The sequence below is a fragment of the Strix uralensis genome, chromosome 2 (genome assembly GCF_047716275.1).
Source record: "Strix uralensis isolate ZFMK-TIS-50842 chromosome 2, bStrUra1, whole genome shotgun sequence".
In the NCBI taxonomy this organism is placed as follows: domain Eukaryota; kingdom Metazoa; phylum Chordata; class Aves; order Strigiformes; family Strigidae; genus Strix; species Strix uralensis.
In genome coordinates this window covers 102,760,356-102,784,156 of record NC_133973.1, presented here as the reverse complement: position 1 = coordinate 102,784,156, position 23,801 = coordinate 102,760,356, and positions in this window count along the sequence as shown.

Here is a 23,801-nt window from a genome sequence, read left to right as displayed (position 1 = left end):
CAGCAAGAGGGAGAAGAATTTGGTCTGCAGTGAATATATCACCACAAGAAACAGGGGACCAAGGATTGTCTACATTCCAAAGAAAGAAAGGCTACCTCCTGTGAAGATGATGAACTCTGGAAGAAAAATTAAAAAAATAAAAGCATATCTGCTTTACACTGAAAAATGTTCATGGATGTGTCCTACAATGAAAAACTCAAAACCTTGTTGAAAATTCGCTTCTTGAATTTCATTTTATTTTATTTTACATTTGAGCAAGAAACAGCTAAGATTCCTTTTTCAAAAAAAAAAAAAAAAAATTCCAAGTGGCCTGAAATGATGCTTCAGCTCTCTTTGTTTGCAAATCAGCACAGTTCTGTTGGCTCTAAAAGAGCAATGTCAGCAAGGCCAGAAGGGCTGGGCCCAGGCAATAGAAAAATCGTTGCCACTTAAACTATACATCAGCAATGTGCAATTTTAAAATATTCACGTAATCTCAATGAAATATTTTTCTTCTGGACACAGCTGATGAAATTTACTTAAATACATCTTGAGGAAGTAGGAGAATATGAAAACTGTTGAGCTTCAAAATGCATTTTTCTCAAAAAGTAGAAGCAGGAATAAACTTTAGCCACACTTATTTTAAACAAATAAAATACATAATGCAAACATCTCCAGTAATGTTTATAAACAAATGTCTATTAACATACATAAGCCATACCCTGTGATCTGTCAAAGATGTGTTCCTTTTAAAGCATTTTTTTTCCCCCAGCAATTATTATAGGGATGGATATATGCTGGGGTTTCAGAAATATACACAGTTTAAACACATGGGATAGTATATAAGATGGGAAGGATGGAGAAGCAGGACTGGATTTTGGAAGCCAGCTTTATGGAACCATTCACTATTCTGAAAGATCTCAACCAGTTCATCCATGAGATTGAATGCCTAATGCACAATTTTTAGTGTGACTGTTCAGGCTGTCTCTTTCTGAATGGTTACCTTTTCACTGGCATCATCTTCTTCAGATGAATGGGAACCCATAAAATCATTCAAGGGTGAAGAATGGAAAACCAAGAAGACAGTGAAGGTTAGTGGAGCAGGTTATTAAACAAACGGTAACAGGACTCTGAAACGATGGGAAGAGAAGCAATGGATAGTGGCATGTGCTCTGCTGACAGTCCCAGAGCCACAGGGGTGTTTAGGAATGGGAGTAGGGCAAGTACTTGTACAGCTGATGGAAGCTGAGGAAGTGGTATTAGAATTCCTAGCTTATCAATCACTTCAGAAATATGCATAGAGCAGCCCTGTTGCTTGATGTAAGTATCTCTGAAGTAGCCAGTGTTCAATCTTCTGTATTCTGGGAGACTTCTTATCAAAGAGAAGATGGACCTGCCTAGCACCTCTTCTCCTCCCTCTGCTTCAAAACTTTAAATGATAGTTGATAACTACTACAGGCCGTGCAACATTTTAAAGGTGGGATGCATGTTATAAATTCTTTTTAATCCCTATCTTTATTATGACTCAGACAAAATTTGAGGCACTGTGCAAAAGAGATGCCAACATGACCACAAGCAGGAGATATCTCACATTAAGCAGCAACTTCCACAATCTAGTAAGAGTGTAGGGCAGATGCAGGAGCAACACTACACAGCTCTGATTTCCCTTCTTCAGCAGTTAGATGTTAATTAATGCTATCGAGAGGCTTTCAAATTGAAATCAATGGGAGTTTCATTATTCAGTTCAATAGGAGTGGGATGAAGTTCTAAATAGTAAATGGAGCAATGAAAATCTAAGAAAACAAGAGGCATGTTAATGTGTGTTTTGTTTAAGAATTCTCAGTTTCATCGGGTCTGTTTAACAAGCAATTGAAGGCAACATGCTTGGGGGTTGTGAAAGTATCTGTGTCTCATGGGAATGGAAGATCTTTCCACTAATGTTGGATGGAAACAGAACTAGAGGCAAATAATTTAGCCTTCACACAGAAGGTGTTGGAACAAGTGCTTTCTAAAGTAAAAAAAAAAAAAAAAAAAAAAAAAAGGTGCATTAAGTGTTGTGTGTGTTTTACCAGCTTGGGTTTTTTGGAACCATTAAATACAAATAGAATGAATAATTTAACATTTTACACAGTATGTGCATCTTGCACCACTCAGTTTTTGGAACAGTTTCACATAGAGAAAATGTAGTGGGTGCTTGCCTTGCTGTTCTGTAATTTTACTTTGTCCTTATTTCAATTACATTTCAAAACAAATACTCTTCCCAGTTGTGACGTGAATTTCATTCTAGTGAGCTAGTGGTTTTTCTTTTGTTCCTGTTTTAGAAATTCAAAATATAAGATGTGGAGAACAGAATGAATATTTCTAATGAGTAAGCTAAATGAAGCCCTTTTCTCTGTTTATTCTTCTATCTTGATTTGTTGGTGCACAGACCCTGTTTTACTTTACTTCGGGACCGTGTAAAACACTTAGCAGTGAAAGTGTGTTTACAGATGCTTTGTCTGGAAATAGCCACCCCAGATCTCTCATTTCTCACATCCTAGATTCTTTCTGCTCCTTCTTCTGACATTTGCACAATATTCACCTTCAGACTCTCATTTCCCCTTTCCTTTGTCCCTGATGTATTGTTCTGCAACAGTCAAGAGTTTTACAGAGAAACGCTTAAGATCCATGGTCACTTTTTGTTATTTTCATAAATGTTTGTCAGAGGATCCAAATAAAATGTTCTTAAAAGAACTTAATGAAAAATTGTTTCTTCATGAAGATGTGAAGTCAATCTGCTCCTGGGAGTAGTTGTTCTAATTCCCAAGTTTTTATTCTGTATGAGAGAAGACTGGTATGTACACCAACACCCTCTGAATCTTGATTATTAGGGGAAAAAAAAACCAATATCACGGGCTGCAAGAGAGCTACAGAATGCTCTAACCAGGATCTGAAGGCAGGCTTCAGACCTAGGTAGATCAGTGGGAGAGATTTGCCTTTCTTACAGGAGCCACTGACTCATCAGAGTGGAATTAAAACCAGGCAAAACCAAAGACATATAAGTTTACATGACTAATGAATCAGTGACCTGTTCAAGCAGCCTTCATTCTTAGTGAAAATATCAAACACTGCAAAAAAATCCATTGTATTACATGTTGCATCTAAGTTTTTGAACTAGAAATAAAAATATCTTTCTTTCAAAAAAACCAGTACATTATAAGAGAAAAAAAAACTTAAATAGCAATGGAACTTTTAGAAATGATAAAAAATTTAATGTTTTGATTTAACCAAACCCGTGTTCTGCAAATTTTTATTGTTACAGAAGTTTCTGAATGATGACATTTTCATCATAATACCAGATTAGAAGTTCTCTCCATGTCTTAAAACTCTGTGTACAGGAATGACTATTTTCATCTCAGTTCTGTCATCAGTCCTCTAAAAGCTTTTATTTTACACATATATAAGCATGTCTTCCAGTGGCAAGGTTAAGTCTATTAACCTGTTGTTGAGATTATTTGAGACAAGGACAAACCAAGAAACTTTGCAGTGGATATTACTGTTTTAAAGGACTCTGTTTCTATCTCAAAGCACATCTGCTTATCTGCACATTTTTATTGAGAATAAACCACTAAGCTTAAAAAATACTGTATTTGGGTAATCTCTGTATTATTTTCTTTCTGCCTGCAAAATGGTTGAATCCTTGCATTGAATAAAAGTTTAAGTTGGATCTTACTGTGAACCTGGGAGAAATACTTTCACCTGAAGAAAATGGTGACATTAATATTGCTCTCATTTCCGTTCTAGGACCTCTGAGCACTACTGTTTTAATCATTGAGACTTCTAAATAAGTAACATGACTGACACCAGGAAAAAATTTCCTACCCTTTGTTCTATCCAATTTGGCATTGAAATTCTCTTCTATTCAGCAATGGTTGTTTTCCAGACCTTGCTTTTCGGTACCTGTAAGGGATCAGTGTAAACTGTATTAGCTGTAAGCTCTGAGGTAGAGTGGTACTGAATGTCAGCCCTCCAGGTCTGAATAGGAGAGCAACCAGGTTTATGTTTACATGTTGTATTAAATACATGCTTTTTGCCTGGCCAAGCCTCTCACCTGTTTCTTTTGCATCTGTAGTTGGGCATTTTTCTCTCACCTGGAAGATAGTAACTATGTGCTGTCCAACCCAGACTAAGGCATAATATTTTACCTTTTATTTGCATAAGTGAAGTGTAGGCTCAGCAGATCAGCAGTGCTATAAACTGTTGTTCATCTGATACCAACACCTCATGCCAATGGCAAACTCAGTGGACAGCATTTGCGGTAGCTCTTGTCTCCCAGCTGGTGCCTGTGTTTCACTATGGCTTGAATCAGTAAGCTTGCCAAGTGAAAGGCCAGGAATAAGGTGGGTTTAAAGAGTGATTAATGCGTAGGCAGGGACTGATCCAGACTGAGTTTTGAAATATCTTGATCTAGCCAAAGTAAATGTAAGAGTAGAAGGGAATGAAAGCACCCAGCAATGAAAACCAACTACTGTTAATATGTGTTTGGAGAAAGCCATTGGGTAGGAAAGTCCAGTACAGAAGCAGGATTCACATGTAATTGCACTGGCAGAGACGACCGAGGAGTGAGCACGTGGCCGCTGCTCTTCTGAAGCCATTCACTAATCTGAGGCCCTGTTGTAACTGATGCTGGCAGGAAGGAGAGGAGGGCTGCAGCAGCAGAAACAGACAACTTAAAACACACATGGTGGGATGTGTATTAACCATGCCGTTTCCACTAAAGGGAGTACTGTACTTCTCAGCTACCAGTCCAGCTGATTACAGTGGCAAGTGCCAATCCATTGTTAACAGAGGTAACAAGATGAATTACTTTTGGACTCAAAGTATCTGAAATAATAAAAGCTGTAAATAGTCTGACCGTCAGTGTCCTGCTACTTAATACAAATTCTGTTTTCTAAAGTGAGTTTAGCATTTATTGTTCGCCAGGTTATGATAAGGGTCTGCATGGGATCTTTTGTAAGTATTCAGTTAGCTTCTGTTGTGAGTTAACACCATTTGCATGGTAATGAAACATTCTTTCAACAAAGTGTTGAAGGAAAACACACTAATTAGTTTTTTGAACAGCACCTGACATTCATAGGGCTCAATGGTGATGTTGGCTAAATGCCTGAATGACTGATGCCCCTTTTTTAGAACTGGCCAGCATTTTTCTGTCTATGGGTTTATGAGAATAACAAGCAACCAGAAATCTCCCCAGTCCCACAACAACTTCTTAAAATGATATAAAGCCAATTTAATGAAATTTGCGTCATCCCTGTCCTTCTTCTCTCTGGATCCCTTCTGCTGCCTCCTCTTTCCCTGATATATCAAATGTTGTTTCTTTTTGCTGTTTCTGACCTACATTACTTTTCTTCCTGTATTATTTCTTGTTCTGTATAAAAAGATGACTCCTACCTTCTAGTATCCCCCTGTGATCCTCCATGCACTGTTCACCTGTACTGTAGGAATCACCATGGAAGCGGAACTGCTGCCAATAAGCTGCTCTCTCCTTTTTCCATGCAAGTGGCCTCCAAATTGCTGACCAGTGAGAGAAAATAAGTTACAACAAAAAATGGGCTGGCACAGGTTACTTCCCGCTGGGGTTCCTGAGAGCAGCACAATTGTATTTAGCCCTTCCCTAGGGGATATGGGCAGGTGCCAACCTACTCCACAATGAATAGCACAGCAGAATAAATAAAGCCAAAATATTCTTTCAACCACCATCACTTACTTGAATAAAAAACCCGAGATTTCATCTTCTGATCAAATTTTGCTCAGAGTTGATCCACAGTGTTTCTAACAGTCTTGTTCATTCTTTTCTTTCACCCCTCCCCATGTGTTTGTTTGAAAGATTTTTGTTCACAAAATCTATCACAAACTTAGATGCATTTATTCTGAGGGAAATTGTCATGCCGGAGTTGGCTGCCCTGTAAGTTTTTTCTATCTTTCCTCTGTAAATGCTTCTATCTTACAATTAGGAAATAACTGTGAACAAGGTAACTAACGTAGAAATTACAATGGCTGTATTAAGCTATGTATAGCAGAAGGTTTGTGGCCTCTTCTGAACAGGCATCTTTTGCATATGTGATGTTTGTGTTACCTCACCATGACTCACTGCTTCATAGATGGTGTCTGAGCATGGAAGAAAGGCACTAAAAGACACCATGGAAAGATAGAGTTATTCATTGACAGACTTGACCTAAGGCAGACCTGCAGCCACCACCAGACTCCACGTAATCAAAGGTGCAGCCACCTTGGAGGCCTTCCCAGAATATTTTCCCATTACTACAGAGTTGTCTTGATCACAGTGATGCATACAACAACTACAAAAGAAAAGGAAATTTGCTATAATTATGTATTATTTGAAGATATACAGTGATTTGATTCAAATGAAAGCTTGAGTTTTCAGCTCTTAGCTGAGCTATTGAGTATCCTCACAAGGCACCGGTCACAGTTATTTCAGCTACTATTGTTTAGCTGATGGTAGGTAACTGGGTGTCTTTATGTCCTGTACTCACCCCTAACCCATATAACAACTATGTATACCAGCTGTCCTCACTGGGAGGAAGGAAATGATTCCTCCATTCATTTGGTAGACTAAGATAAAGTAAGAATCCATTTATTTCTACTGAGCTGGAAACAATGTTTTTATTGTTTCCACAATGCACTGATGTTATAATACTACTTCTAAAATGGTTACCATTTTAAATTATCCTATGAATGCTGTAAGCACCCCTCCAGTATAAAGGTAATGGATGTAGTATCATGAATTAAACACCAAGCCTATGGGGGTATATTTGGAGGGTCACAAATGTGATACCCATCTACAAGAGAGGCAGAAAGGAGGATCCAGGAAACTATAGATGTGTCAGTCTGACCTCGGTACCAGCAAAGGTCATGGAGCAGGTCATCTCGAGTGCCATTAAAAGTCATATAATGGACAACTGGGGGGTCAGGCCTAGTCAGCATGGGTTTATGAAAGGCAGGTCCTTCTATGACAAGATCACCTGACTATTGGACGAGGGAAAAGCTGTGGATATTGTCTACCTGGATTTTCGAAAAGCATTCGACACAGTTCCCCATAGAATTCTCATAGAAAAACTGGCTGCCCATGGCCTGGATGAGTGAACGGTCTGCTGTGTCAAGCACTGGCTGGATGGACGGTCCCAGAGACTGGTGGTCAGTGGAGCTAAATCAAGCTGGCAGCCGGTCACAAGTGGTGTTCCTCAGGGCTTGGTGTTGGGACCATTTCTGTTCAACATCTTTATTGATGATCTTGATAAGGACATAGAGTGCATCATCAGTAAATTTGCAGATGACACCAAGTTAAGCGGGAGTGTCGATCTGCATGAAGATAGGGAGGCACTACAGAGACACTTGGATAGGTTGGATCAGTGGGCCAACGTTAATGTGATGAGCTTCAACAAAACCAAGTGCCAGGTCCTGCATTTGGGCCACAACAACCCCATGCATCGCTACAGGCTTGGGGAGATGTGGCTGGAGAGCTGTGTGGAAGAGAAGGATCTGAGGGTTCTAATTGACAAGCAACTGAACATGAGCCGTCAGTGTGCCCAGGTGGCCAAGAAAGCCAACGGCATCCTGGCTTGTGTTAGAAATAGTGTGACCAGCAGAAGTAGGGAGGTGATAGTCCCCCTGTGCTCTGCACTGGTGAGGCCACACCTTGAGTATTGTGTCCAGTTTGGGGCACCTCAATACGAGAGGGATATCAAGGTGCTGGAGCGAGTGCAGAGGAGGGCAACGAAGCTGGTGAAGGGCCTGGAGAACAAATCCTATGAGGAGAGATTGAGGGAGCTGGGACTGTTCAGTTTGAGGAAGAGAAGGCTGAGGGGAGACCTCATCACTCTCTACAACTACCTGAAAGGACCTTGTAAAGAGGTTGGTGCTGGTCTCTTCTCACAGGTGATTAGTGACAGAACAAGAGGTAATGGCTTTAAACTGCAACATGGGATGTTTAGACTGGACATTAGGAAAAAATTTTTCACAGAAAGAGTGGTTAGACAGTGGAATAGGCTGCCCAGGGAGGTGGTGGAGTCACCATCCCTGGATGTGTTTAAGGGTCGTTTAGATGAGATACTGAGAGATATGGTGTATGGGGGGAACTTTGTAGAGTAGGTCTGATGGTTGGACTCAATGATCCCAAGGGTCTTTTCCAACCTGAATGATTCTGTGATTCTGTGATTCAGTCTTCATTGTAGAGCTGCTTCTTGCTGCAAACACTATGGGAAATGCTCCAAAGCCTGGTCACTGCCAGGAAGGTGAGTTATTTCAGCAGCTCAGCCACCTACCAAACAAGGTACCCTTGACTTTCGATGGTGTTGTTAGAAGACTGGTTGGAGAAAGAATCCATAGCACAATGAGGGCGGTTGCTTTCTTATTGTTCTCACTCTCTTTTATTATTGCACTTATTTTACCTTATTTCTTAATGTGTGTATTGTCTATATATAATTGTTATAATACTCAGCACCAACACAATAACACTTGGTGTGTTTTATAAGATGGAAATCCCCTCACTCCTTGAAACACCTAAGTCAGTATATTTTGTATGAGAGTTTGAGGATAAATAAGCAGCTGTAAGGCACAGTGTATCCTTTCATGTCTGTCGTGTACAGGCAGCTGTGCTATTCTGGAAAAGTAGGCAAAGCGTCACCTGATTCTTTCTCTTAGTGAGCCCTACCACTCAATCCCAGATCTTCTAGCCCTCTCTCAGAGTTGGCATGTCTTGGTAATACTGCTAATAAAAGTGGAATAGGGGAGCAGGGTGGTTTGTACTAAGAAGAAATTCAACCTTTTAAATTCATTACTAAGTAACTGATATACTGTCATTTGCAAGTACTCTAAAATTGGCGTTTTTCTTAATGCTTCAACCATAAAACTTGAGTGGTTTTTTTTTTATTTTATTTTAATCTTAAAGCCTTAATCCTTCAAGCTGTTTTACACACACATATATATGTAGCCCTGACAAAGGACTGGGAATTTCACAACTGCTTACAGATTCTCTCTTTCACTTGAATTTTCTCAAAATAATAAGCAGAAAAGTCTCATTGTCCTGACAAGCTCATTCAGGCACAGGTTTCTTGCTGTAATTTGCTGTTATTAATTGGAGCATTCTGTTCTCACACAGGAAAGGGCTGAAACAGAACTTAAGTACTTTCTGCATCATGAAATAAGTCAGGTGAAAAAACATGTCTAACCTATATGTTCTGTTTATTTAGCAGGCTGGTGACTCAGTCTATGCTAATGAAGACTACAAAGGACTGTGAATAATGGAAAAAATTTGTGTTCATCTGCCCAAAGCATGATGTGTTACTTTTATTCAGGATTTATAAAATCACAAGACTACAGCTAGAAAATGAAGGAAAAATCAGAGTCTCAAATAATTATGATTTTAGAAAGAAGAAGAAATTATAGAGGTTTTTTGACTGCACTTAGAAGATGGCATGTTTCACAGCAGGGAGTTTGATGCAGTCTGTAACGTTAAATTTCTTACTGAAAGCCAAGATAATGAAAGTGGATGTAGTATCATTGCAGGTAGGGTTATTATGTTGCTGTTTAAAATCCTACAGTACAAAATTTTGGGAGGATGAGCAGGGACCTGTTAAATGTTTTATATGGTGGCTTAGGGAGTAGGCCTACTGCAAGAATACCAAGGAACTCCCTAACCTGGGCTGAGACCAGTGCAGAACTAGCCAAAAGACACTTTTTGTCTATCTACATTTGGTTCACCTTTTGTATACCACAGGCACCCATGAAAACAAGGAACATGAAACAGTATTACAAAAAGCTTTGTAATGAACTGACTTTCGCTCTACCTGTGCTGGGTTTGTGTGTGTGGCGGGGTTTTTTGGTAGTAGGGGAGGGGTATACAGTGGTGGCCACCTGTAAGAAGATTCTCAAAGCTCCCCTGGCTCCAAGTTGGACCTGCCTCTGGCCAAGGGCAAGCTAATTAACGATGGTGGCTGCGTGTCTGCAATAACATATTTAAGAAGGGGAACCTGGGAGAAAGAGTGGGATTTGTGAGGAGGACACCTATGTGAACACTGAAGTCAGTGGAAGAAAGCAGAAGGAGGAGGTAGGGGAAGTGCACCAAAGCAGAGACGACCCTGCAGCCCGTGGTGAGAGGGCAGTCTGTGTCTCTGCCCCCCATGGAGGTCCATGGTGGAGCAGATGCCCACCTGAAGCCCATGGAGGACCCCATGATGGAACAGGTAGCTGCACCTAAAGAAGGCCGGGACTCTGAGGGAAGAAGCCCCCACTGTTGTAGTTCAGCTCTGGGAGGACTGCAACATGCGGGAGAGACCCACGCTGGAGCAGCACAGGAAGCACTGTGGCCCATGAGAAGGACTCACATCGGACACAGTTCATGGATGATTGCCTCCTGTGAGAGGGACCCCATGCTGGAGCAGAGGAAGAATGCGAGGACTCCTCCCCCTGAGAAGGAAGAAGAGGCAGGACTGACAACACCCTCCATTCCCTGCCTCCTGCACCACTGGCAGGGTGAAAGTAGAGAAATCGGGAGCAAAACTGAACCCAGGAAGACGGAAGCGGTGGGGGAAGTGTTGTTGTTAGTGTTTGAATTAAATTAATGTTCTTTTGTCTTCCCCTAACGAGTCTGTCATTTGTCCGTGACAGTAATGGGGGAGTCATCCCTCTGTGTTCTTACCTTTATTCCTGAGCCTTTTGCTTTGTTTTCTCCTTCCCATTCCTGAGGGAGAAGGGGTGAGTGGCTGCATGGTGCTCGGTTGCCCTCTGGGCTCAAACCATGACACTACCTTAACTGGAAGATGTATGTTATTTCTCATGAGCTATTGACATACTACAAACAACAGTTCATGGCAACATGAGCTGTTGAGATACCAGATATTTAAATGCTGCTTCAGAATCTTTAGTATAATTTTTTAAAGTCATTAGTAGTGTACCTGTGTTACTATATAATGTGATTCTTGACACGGGCACATGCAGATGGAGAACATTTCTTGTAAGGACACTCTCTGTATTCTGAAGTACATTCAGAAACCTTTGTGAAGTGTGCTGTAATTACATGTGCACATAAACACAGCAGCAGGGTCTGAGGTCTACTGATTCTGAAGAGAGAAAGGACATTAATTAAATGCCTTCCTACTTACTACAGCAAAAGAAATGGCATAATACAGCACTACACCTAGCTGATCTGTCTCTGTAATCTGGTATCAGACCAAAATTGAACAATTTCAAAAAAACCAAGCCACAACAGGCACTTAGAGATGCTGAGTACTATCATTACTAATTTTAGTTTGGAGGTGTTTCTAGCTAAGAGTATGACCGTGTTTGTGGAAATGTGGAGCAGAAAGGGTTTCTCTATTTACAGAAATGTCATATTTAGTACTACAGAATCAAAATCCAGTGCAAGAAACTCATAAAATTTAGCCTACAAAATTTAATATTTAAACTCTATTTGGTTGATCATGTACATTTTGATATAAAGTAGCATTTTTGTCTAGGGAATTACTGGTACAAGAAAACCACTCAGGGTGCCCAATCACTGAATAAAGTTACATTGTAATACTGAAGTGGCTTACTTTTTGCAAAGCATTCAAAGATTCAAGGATGAAAAGCTATGTGAAAGAGTTATACATTATCTTCATTAGTTTACAGTATGAACATGGTTCTAAAAATATTTCTTCTGCTTACTAAGAATTCAAGCTACTTTTAATTGCCAGGGTAATAGCTGTCTTTCAGACTGAGATGGGCACTCCTGTCTTTCTAAAATCTATTTCAGGACTGAAAAAAGATAACTTAGTTAAAAATGAATGAATACAGAGGACAGTATAAAGGTGAAATGGATAAGAAAGTTAATATAAAGTGACAGTGTGACTAAAGCATAAAATACATTTTTTTCAAACAGCATTTTTTATCAAAATCTAGTGCTAGCAACTATACTCAGATTATTTCAAGTGAAATAATATTAGGTCATTGAAAAGGGAAAACTGAAACACTTTCAGCAAATTCTGCCCTTAGAAGTACCTACACAGTTTATAAGGGCAGAATTCGGGAGGTGTTCCATGGTGCTACAGCAAAACTTCCCCATAAGTCAGGAAGGGAAATCAATGTGTCTAAGTTCAAGAATGAGTTACAGCAATGGTGAAGAGTCTTTCTAACCTTATGGTAGAATAAAGATGATGTGTTAGCTAGGAGTCCTTTCTGGAGGAGGTTTCATTCAGGATGAAAACAACATCAAATCATATTTCCCTGCAGCCTTTCTCCCTCAAGTGTTACCTGCACTAGGATCTGTTTGGTAACCTGATGCAGTTTGTTCTAAATGACACCTTCTAAAATCTTTGTCATGATGTGAGCCTTTGTGAAACTGAACACAGTCTAACAGCACAGCTGGAAGTCTTGTCCTGATACACCCTGAGTTTATTTGATGCGAAAGGTCCTACCTGAACATTTCTCACTTGACTCTCTGAATCAATGGTCCCCACATAAGGGTGTCTCTCCTCAGGCAAAGACTTCACAGCAGCTGCTGAGAAGAGGAGAGGACAGCAGTAGCTGAGAGTCAAGGATTCCCCTCAGTAGCCTTGCACAAGGCTCTACCTTGCCCCATTTCCTGCTTGCACCCCTGCCTGAGTGCTCCAGCTACCCCCTTCTGCCTTGGGATTGCAACAGTGCTGTGACAGGTCTGAAGGCCGAGTATGGCTGAAACGGGCACAGTAGGGGAAAGAAGAAGAAAAATATAACTTCAGAAATTATTGGAAGCTAATATTGTACATTTTCTCGTCTCTCTGAATTGTTGTGGTATATCCAGGTGATGTAATGAGACCTCTGCTTCAGCTGGTCTCTTCAGGGTCATCCATTGTAAGGAGGAAGAAGGTATCAGAAAAACCAACTAACTTGCCATGTCAGATTTCTTCTCAGGAAAATATCCAAGATTCATTATTTATTAAAGAATGTCATGAGATCTTGGCTGGAATACTATAAATACCACAAATGGTTTTGGATCCTGGCTGCAGTGAAATCAGAGGTCATTGTGCCATGGAGCTGAATGATAATCAAGATTTTACCCCTGGTTCCTGAAAAACACTTAGCTTTAATACATTTTGCTCCACCTACAGTACTGATTTTGAATATTGAAATGTGTGAAATTGAAGATTTAATGAAATTATTTCTACTGGGGAAAACTAAGTGGTAAAAATTTTGAAGGAAAAATGTTTATCAATATTTAACATCTGTGAGAAATATAAGAGAAATCTATTACTAACTTAGCTTAGAACAATAAAAGAGGGTTACTTGAGCTTAATTAATATCTTGTAAATCCCAAAGTATCTTGAAGACAAAAAACTGTACCACATAGATTCCTCTTGGAGTGAATTCTGTACACCTGAGCATTAATCATGTCTACCTGTCATACACAACTGTGTCTGTGATTATAGCAAAAAGCTTTATAACTCACAGTAAAATAAACTTAAAAAAAAAAAAAACCCAAAGAAAAAAGATGTTGTAAAGTTGGGTTAAAGTTCTGAGAAAAGACTGAGAATAAAATAAAATTTTTAAAAAGGGACTAAGTATGTAGAAAAATACCTTTTTCAAGTGATAGTTTTCTATCTCAAATATTTACAGAGAAGAAAACTTTCCTGACAGTTACAGTTACAAATGCACATAAAATATTGTCTGAATTCAGCCAAAGCTTCCTCACTTATTTTGGCTAGTAATGGAAGCACAGTGCAATATTAAATGTGTTCTGTCATGCACACTCCCTTTGGATTACAGGGTGAAAAGTAATTTTATCATATTTCATTTTATATGGCAGCTTTAGACCTAAATTCACATTTAAGTAGCTAAAACAGAGCTTGGTTTTGAGAAATCAAATAAGACATTGCTTAAGCACACGTTTCACTACTGACTTTACTGAAACTTCAGCACAAGCTTGGAAGATCAACAAGAATTTGAGTGTTATTTTGAATAGGGAATCTTAAATTGTTGGTTTAAAACCTTGAAGAGGAGAGATATTTATCATTTGCTAGAGCCAGTGTTTAACAGGTAAGAATATTGATTTGCTGACCACATCTGGATACCTGAGTTCCTGCGGTAAACTGTGGATAGTCTCATGTTTGTCAGTTTGTACATGTGTTTTGGAGGAAAAATACAAAACAAAAGAAAATTGAAAGAACTGAATAGACAAATAAATTGCCCACTTTAGCATTTTAATTTTGCTGATAAGACTTTGAAGTTTACAACTTATTTAGATGAATGCTGTTTTGGTGAACTGTCAGAGCACACATGATGAGATGAATGAGGGACATGTGGGTTTACACATTTGTTGATTCTACTTGGATGGCTACATTTGTTCTCCAAAGCTGGATTGCTAACATAAAAATGGCTTTGAGGAAAAATATGAAATAAGACCCTGTTCTCAGGCCTTCTTCTTTCACAGCTCTTTGACAGTGTGAAGAGGCGTGAGAGTCAGTGAAAATAACAGAAAATTTGGGCTTGTTAATTACCACTGAGCATATTACTTGCTCTCATGAGTAAATCCATTGAAATCGGGGTATAAATCACTGTGCTTGGTTGTAAATGTTTTCAAGACTGAGAAGTCTTCTGAGTCTTCTGGGATATTTTGCTATGTGTGTGTGTGCCAATTACACTCTTACAACTCATCTCTCTTGTGTGCATTTTCCCAGCCGCATCTCCCTTTCCTACTAAGTTATGCTGGCCCAGCAGGCCACGGGATGTGCCTATTAAGCAAGATGCCAATGGGTTATGCTCAGAAAGGTCTTTTTTTTTAAAAAAAAGTGTAACTATTTTTGGAGGTGGTGGGGGGTTGTCCAACAAAACCTCAGTTCTCTAACTGTGTCATAGGAAGTTTATTGACTGACCTTGCTGATTTACTGTATGTGGAAACCTCTTTGAAGCAAATATATGTAAAATAATGCAATGCCAGTTCATTACAGTTTTATGCAAAGGCAAAACTACAGGTTTAGGCACAGTGTGCTGGGAATACCCGACACTATCTCTTTTGTTTCTGGTTGTATGTAATTGTAAAATGCTTTTGATTTACTGACATCATTTGAAAAGAAAGAAAGAAGGAAAGAAAGCAATCTCTTCTTTAAGGAAGAGACCTCTCCAAAACCCATGGTGGATCTGAGGTCAGAAATAAAAGTTTAAGTTTTGAGAAAAAAATATTACACATACACTAAGAAGTGTATGTCTGGGTCTATAAACCTTTTTTAAAAAATTATTTCAGTGTATATTTTTTAGTATACGAACAGAAAAAACACATGTGAGCATGCAAACATTTTGTTATCACTGTACCTCACCAATGATATCTTCTAGCTGACCTGGACCCAAGTAACTTTTCACTGAATAAATGTATGCTTGTATGATGCTTATTTTTTCTCTTATCACTCATCTCCTTTCTTAGCCTATATCCAGAATATATGCATTGAGCTGTTGGAGAGGGATATAACATTACCTATTGGCAGATGCTACTTAGCAATTTACTTCTGTTTCAGATGCATTTAAAATAATCTCTTTAGACCAAAATTAAACTGTTGATCCCTCTCTAGAGAAAAAAAAAAAAGAAAATTCTCACAGCTACATCTGGCACTCAACAATCTCATCAGAGGACTGGAAAACATCTATTCAGTATTAGAAAAATTGTCTATTGTTAATAGAGTAAGCAATGGATTCCTGTTCTCATCTCCACTGGGAACAAAGCTGGCTTGCCTGTTCGAACAGAGGTGACAAAAAACATTTCTTGATTGAATTCACAGAACATCTGCTTGCACAATCAATCCAGAATATCCTTATGCATAATACTAACTTTCTCTGGATTGAATTATTTTTCTGTATCCAATGCCAGCAGAACTTATCATCTGTACACTGACAGCCTAACACTGCATATAATGTGAACTTGGGACATATTTTTGTCTCCCTGAGTATCTTCATGGAGGACAGATGCCTTTTAAAGTGTTTTTAACCATCTTTCTCTGTTTTTCAACTGAAACAAGATTCAAAAGTCAGAGTTTCCATTTTATTGGATTGATACTCTTTCTGGTTTGACTATAAAATGAAATTCACATTCAGGTTTTCTTAATCATTCCTTTTTCTTACTTTTCTCCTTTTATTTTCCAAAATATTTATTTTCACTTTTGTGCTGGTTTTGGCTGGGGTAGAGTTAATTTTCTTCACAGTAGCTGGTATGGGGCTATGTTTTGGATTTGTGCTGAAAAGTGTTGATAATACAGGGATGTTTTAGTTATTGCTGAGCAGTGCTTACACAGAGTCAAAGCCTTTTCTGATTTCCACCCAACGAGTGTGTATGCTGGGGGTGCACAAGGAGGGAACACAGCTGGGACAGTTGACACCAACTGATCAAAAGGATATTCCATCCCATATGATGTCATGCTTAGCATATAAAGCTGGGGGAAGAAGAAGGAAGGGGGGGACGTTCTCAAGGATGGTGTTTGTCTTCCTGAGTAATTGTTACACCTGACTAAGCCCTGCTTTCCTGGAGATGGCTGAACGCCTGCCTGCTGATGTGAGGTGGTGAATGAATTCCTTGTTTTGCTTGAGTGAGTGGCTTTTGCTTTACTTATTAAACTGTCTTTATCTTAACCTGTAAGTTTTCTCACTTTTATTCTTCTAATTCTCTCCCCCATCACACTGGGGGGAAATGAGTGAGTGGCTGTGTGGTGCTTAGTTGCTGGCTGGTGTTGAACCATGACAACTTTATTAGAAAACCTACAAGTGATTGCAAAATTTGCAATCAACACAAATATGAATTCAGAAGTTTTCCTGAACTGTCCAGCATTTTGTATCAAGAAACTGTGATCTCCTATGTCCTATTATATCCTATTATAATAAAGACTTAGTTAATTTCACAATGGAATTTAACAAGTAATTAACATTATTTGTATATAAGCTAAAGGCTTAAAAAAATCCAAATGTACACTGGGCCAAACCTTCATGTGTCAACGACATTTGGAAGATAGAGATTAAACAGGTGAAGGTATTACTGAATTACCTTGACTGTAATGCAAAAATATCTAGTGAGTGTAAGAGACAGAAGCCCCTCTGCACTAGCAACAGTTCAAGTGGACAGTACTTCAGATTTTTACCTCTTAATTAAGGAAAGCAAGATCTGGTAGAATGGGAGCCATCACAGACAGGTGAAAGTACATGTCTAAAGTCATACAGAAGATCAAGGCCTGAACTGTGAATAGAACCTCTATTCCCTGAGTTTCTGCCTCATACTGTCTTCACTCTCTGATGCTGCCTGTAAGGTAATGAAATGTGTGTAGACTTGCACCCCCATCTTTTCTTTCATATACTTCACTGTGTGACATGAAGGTTGAAATATTCTCAGTGGGGTTCTCAGTTGTGCATGGTCTGATATTTAGGCACACCTGTACATTTGTCCAGACAGCAGAGTGCTTGATTTGCAATAGTATATCAGAGCACATAAATAGCTAGTGTGAGACAAGGCACTGTCAGTGCCTGTAAATACCAGGGAAGCATGCAGTTGCGGTGACTACATGAATGACATAGATGCACTGTTTTGCAGGTGCAGTTTTGCAATGCCAGGTGAGGGAAAAAGTCACAACACATGAATCATTTTAGCTCATGAGTATAACTCTCTGTTGTCAATTCCAGTTCTGTTTGTCATCAGACAAAGACATTCAAGACAGTAAACCATTACAGCTCTGCATTCTTCTATCCCCAAGGGGGCCTTTTTAAAGAGGTAAATTGATTTTTACCACCAGACAGTGAGTCATGCATACAAACTAGGAGAGTACTTATGAATCCCTATATTCATTTCCCCACGGTGCTTCGTAAGGTGAGTTGTTTGCCTGATATGTTTAAGAATAGATTTGGGGAAAGAAACAAAACAAAGCGAAACACAAACCCCTAATGTTTTTAACCCCTGCCTCAAGAATACAATATATCTATCAGCATTTAAATAAATGCCTTCACTCCCTGTGGAGGGTTTAAATTTCTGGTTTACACAGAATTGATATGATCAAATGGTTTGCCACGTGCTGTATATAGAACTTTTTAAACAAATCTTTACTTGGCTATTTTCAGGAAGAAAAGGGAGAAGAAAGGAACTTAAGTAGGAGGGATTGATTCTAGTGCCTACACAGAGGCATCTAATGACTTTTGAGACACCCTGAGGTCCAAGGTGTTCACTGGAGCTATGTAAGACCTGCGTCCTTTTAGAGAAGCAATTGGAGCCCAGGTGGGACATTAATTCCAACAGAACCATGTGGATGAGGGGAGATTTGGAGCCAGTCAAAGAAACTGAAAGCAGACTAGTTAAACTAAGCATATCTCCACTCAAAGACTAAGACTGAATTTGTCCTACTCTTCAAATTGAGGAATACTGGATTTTAATTTTCACTTCATCAAAAAATATTTTTCTTGCTGCAAGGGCCTTTGGTTTTGTTTCTTTTATTGTTTAGGATTGTTTTTCAGTCATTTAATATGAATATACAATGTTTTAAAAAGACTGAATATCAGACATAATTAAATGTTATTGAGATGTAGCTTTAGCTTTCAAGTTACGTTTATAAGCTTTCAGTGATGCAAAAAGAGTGAACAAAAAATGCATCACCTAGACACACAGACCTGCAGCACATACTGTAAGTTGCACCTATTGATAGAACAAAAGTAAGCTTGTTGGAGGAAGCAGGTGGAGGCTGGAGAGAATGAAGCTTAGTTTCTGAAGGCTGCAACTGCTTTTGTTCTAGTAGTTCATGTCACAAACTGCATGCCCTCCTCGTGTTCCTCCTTTCTCCTTTTTTTACATCAATAATCACTGAATACTGGTAATGCTGATAGCATATTTTAATAGCATATTTTAACTTTTTTTTTTTTCCCCTGTAGAGGTTGACATTCCATCCCAGTGTTGCATTTAGTTTTTAGTCAATGACTCTTTATTAAAGGTGTATAAATTTTACCTAAATCTTCCCAGCCTTCCACGTAGAAGATACTATTCCTCCAACACAAGCTTAATGCACATCTCTATCCACCATCTTGCCCCAACTCCCACCTGATATGAGTGCTCTAACTCACTTCTTGAAACCTGCCTTTACTCAATACACTCACTGGAGTTCAGCAAACAGCTAACCTTACCTGAAATATCCCACACATGTTTGGCTGGAGCTCTCTGTGCTACTCACCTCTACTGACTAAGCTTTCACTTTTTAGTTGGTGCTTGGACTCTGTAGCTCACACTTGCAAACCCATCTTTAGATGTCAGCCATCAGTATCTGAATCCTGTCCAAGGTGTATACAGTGTGAAGCTGAGTCTCAACCTTAAAATCTACGGTCAGTGGAATAAGCACTGAAACGTGTAAGAAAAAAATGTCTATGAAAATAAGACACAATATTTTTGGTTTTGTACCTAAAATATCAGTTATTACATTTCAACACATCACCACAATGAAAAACCTGAGTATGATTATCACAACTCCCAGTTTATGCCTTGAATAAACACATTCTCTTATTCCTGTTTTCATGTCTCCAAATTCTGAAGTCATGAATACAAGAGGAAAAGATACCAAATAAAGTTAATTATAATGTATGGCTGAAATGCACATCTTAACTAAAAATTAGGAATACTGTCATCTGCTATAAAAATATGAAAATTTCAGTGTGCCTTCTTCATATACTATGTAATAGGTTTATATATATGTATTGCACATATATATAGACCTAGATAAGAGTTAAAAAGTGTTCTTATTTGGACTGGAGACAGAAGGGCAGGTTTTGGCCCACTTGGTGTAGTGGGTAGAATGTATTTCTGTGGAGAAAGCAAACTGCCTGGAGAAGAGCTACTCAGCTTGTGTAAAATACCATGGCTCTCTTGGCTTCAGCTGAGCCCTAATGATTCATACCCATTGAGGATCTGGTCTTGAATAAATAGCTAAATCCAGTTGGTTGGTCATCAGCTGACAAACACAAAGCCCTCAGTATGACATAGGAATCACATTTCAAATGTCTTGATATATTTTCATTTGCTTTAATGGGAGATGTACTTCACAACACAGAAATTTTGCCACAGAACAAAGTAGTAGGAAATGAAAGAAGCATATCTAAAATCACACAGAGTTCTCTAGAAGTGTAAGACAGCAGTTCCCATTTTTCTTAAACTTTCTCTGCATAACCCAGAATCCAGGCCTTCTTTTTTCTTTCTTCTAGATATTTTATATTTATACTCTTTCCTAAATTCACAATGATCTTAAATATTTTGAAATATTCACAGATCTTAAATCTTAACTAAATGCAAAACATAAACCAGTTACAAAAGTCAAAGGCAGCTTTGTAACATGAAGGAGGTAGACAGAGTTTTATATTTACTGCTAAAATATTGGCCCTTGAGTTTAAGCAAACATAGGCATATTTCAAAGGATAACAGACTGATGGAAAACACTGAAACGAGGAGGAGAGAAAGGAAAATAAACCTATAGACATCTATCAGTGAGTTGTTTAAAAATACAGAGGAGCAAATAGGATGGAGAAGGTATAGTCAGATGAAATTGGAATAGAGAGGATAAAAAAAAGCTGCTACTGAGACACAGAAAGGAGTCAGAGGATGAAAAGATACAGAGCAGTCAAGAAATTAGAAAATAATTAATGAAGAGGGAAAATATAGGGGCTGCACACTTCATTCTTATTAGAAAGGCACAGCAACGATGTGATCAGGACAAAATAGAAACCAAATCAAATCTTCAGCCCAATTTATGCCATACCTTTGAGAGTAGGTTGTATTTTTTATGTTTTCAAGAGAAGGATGCATTGTACATTTTTGATTAGGATTGGAATACGAAGCAGAGTAGTAAGAATACTCCAAGGAATGTTCTTTTTTTTTTTTTTTTCTTTCTCTCCTCTCCTGATATTTTTGATAGAGGTAGGAAGTATAAGAGCTATAAAAAGGAAATTAGCTATGGGATTGGAAGTAGATAATGGAAGATTAAATTGTTGCAAAAAAAATATACTACTTTGTATGAAATGCATTTTTTCTCAGTTGGGTTTCTAGTAGGAAATTGTCTATATAAAAACCACGAGTAGCACACAGATCAAGAACCATATGAAGAATTTTTCCCCCCTGAGAGTGCAACCCAGGTTTATCAGCCACTTCTTGCCAGCTTGGGGACAGCTGGAATAGGTTGCTTTGCTGATGCATGTGCTGTACTAATTCTAAATTTTTATTGCATTTCAGCCTGTAGTCTGTCCAAAAGCAAACCAGTGTCTACTATGGTGGTTCAATGAAACTTGCCCCTAAGATATCTCTCATTTACTTTACTCTTGGAAAAAAACTTATAATCTTAACTGCCACTAAATTCCTGCCATCTGGTTATGATAGTAGCATGACATCTTCACGTCAACTTTAGGATGATGTATTGCAAATCCCTGTTTTTCACTGGACCATCCTAGGGAATTTTCTTTCTCCTAAGAAACAATGATTCTGAGGATGTGGGTTCTTGTGGTGGGTTGACTCTGGCCAGCAGCTAAGCACCTATGCAGTCACTCATTCACTCTCCCACCCTATAGCAGGATGGGGGAGAGAATCAGAACAAAAGCTGAAAACCCATGGATTGTGATAAAGGCAGTTTAATAAATGAAGCAAAGCTGCATGCACAGGGAAAGCAACATAAGGAATTCAAGTACTTTCCATTGGCAGGCAGATATTTTGGCACTTCCTGGATAGCAGAGCCACAGCATACTTAAGAGCTACTTGGGAAGACAAATGTCATAACTTCAAACGTCTCTCCCTTCCTCCTCCTGTCCCTCAGTTTTATTGCTGAGCATGGTGTCATATGATATGGTCAGTTTTGTCCAATCTGGGTCATCTGTGCTGGCTGTGTCCCGTCCGAACCTCTTGCTCATTCCCAGCCTACTTGCTGGATGGGCAGCGTGAGAAATAGAGGAAGCCTTGATGCTTCACTGTTCAGCAACAGTCAAAACATTGAGGTGTTATCACTATTTTAGTCACATATTCAAAATACAGCACCATATGGGCTACTATGAAGAAAGTTAACTCCATTCCAGCCAGAACAGTTCTCCTGTAAAGTACAACTGGATAAATTCTGCTGTCACTTGTGCCAATGTTTTGCAAATTATTCCTATTCAAATCTGTAGGCAATTAATTTGGATTTATTCACATATAAATAACAAGAGGAATAACTACTGGTTTTGACTGATTACTTCTAGCTGAGGCAGTAAAAAATGAAAGGAGAATTAGGTATAATTTTTTTTTTTTTTTTTTTTAGATAGAAACTTGCTTAAAGTACAAGACCAGAAAGTGCTTATGAAAAACAGACCTAAAATAATTCCCAGTGATTTTCTCATGTAGCTGGGGAACATTTCAACTTCTATTTTAGCTTTAGGTAAAAAAAAAGGCAAGATAGATTCCTTATTACTGTAGGTTAACACTGTACTTAATTCTAATATTTTGCATGTTTATGATAGGGTTTTGCAGCATTATTTAATCTAGAGAACTGCATCATCTTCTGTTTGAATAGAGACAGATTACTGAGTTTTGGTAACTAACAAGGAAGATAAATTTCAGGTCTTTGACAAGAATACAAGAGGCTGCAGATAAATAAAGTTTCCAAATGACATTGCTATTGTTATAAATCCTTGCAGTATGTCAGTATTCTTAAATGGTATGAATTCTAACATTCAAAAAGAATCTACATCATTAATCTGATAATGTCTATTTTTACATCAAACTTACCTACAGAGGATAGGGAAAAATGAATCAGGTCTAAGGGGCTGGTTTGATCCTTTGAGAAGGATGACTATAGAAAATGTCTGTGACAATATTCAACAAATGAATAAAATAAGTCAGTGGAATGTAGTATTTCACCCTTTGGAAGCCTAACTTACACCTTGGCTGTATGATGAATATTCTCGGAGATATCTGGCCAGTATACCTTAATTTTCACATCTGCACACCTGAAGGAAGTAACCACATAAGCAAGGTTTGTAACCTTGTCTTCATACTAAAATAAAGGTTCCTTTTATGCAAAGTATATTCCATATGTATTGACTCATATGTTTATTGGGATGCCTTTGGTTTGATGTCTAGCGTTTTGTAATCCCTTTTAATAATAAATAAATATTACCTAATGGGAAAATGCTCAACTTGTTGTCCACCAGGATCCTGGGGCCTTTTCTGCAAAGATACTTTCCAGCCAGTCAGTTCCCAGCCTGTGCTAGTGCATGTGTTTAGTCCTCTCCAAGTGCAGGGCTTGGAGTTTCCCATTGTTAAACTCCAAGAGGTTCCTCTCTGCCCACTTCTCTGGCCTGTCAAGGTCCCTCTGAATTGAGCACAACCACCTGGTGCATCAATGCGGTGGATTGGCCCAGCTCACATCCAAGCACCCACACAGCCACTCACTCACTGCACCCTCTCCCCCAGGCATCAGGATAAGGGAGAAAATAGAATCATAGAATAATAGAGTATCTTGAGTTGGAAGGGACCCATAAGGACCATCAAGTCCAACTCCCTGCTCCTCACAGGACTTCCTAAAACTAAACCATATGACTAAGAGTGTTGTCCATACACTCCTTGAACTCTGACAGGCAAACAGAAAGAATGAGAATGAGAAAGTTCATGAGACAGGGAGATCACTTACCAGTTACTGATGTGGGCGGTAGATATCTGACTTTGGGGAATTTGACTTAGTTTATTTCCATTTAATATAGATATTTGAGTACTGATTACCTGTTGTGAAACAAAAACAAAAAAACAAACAAGCACACACTTAGGGAAAACACCTTTCCTCCACATTTCCTAGGCT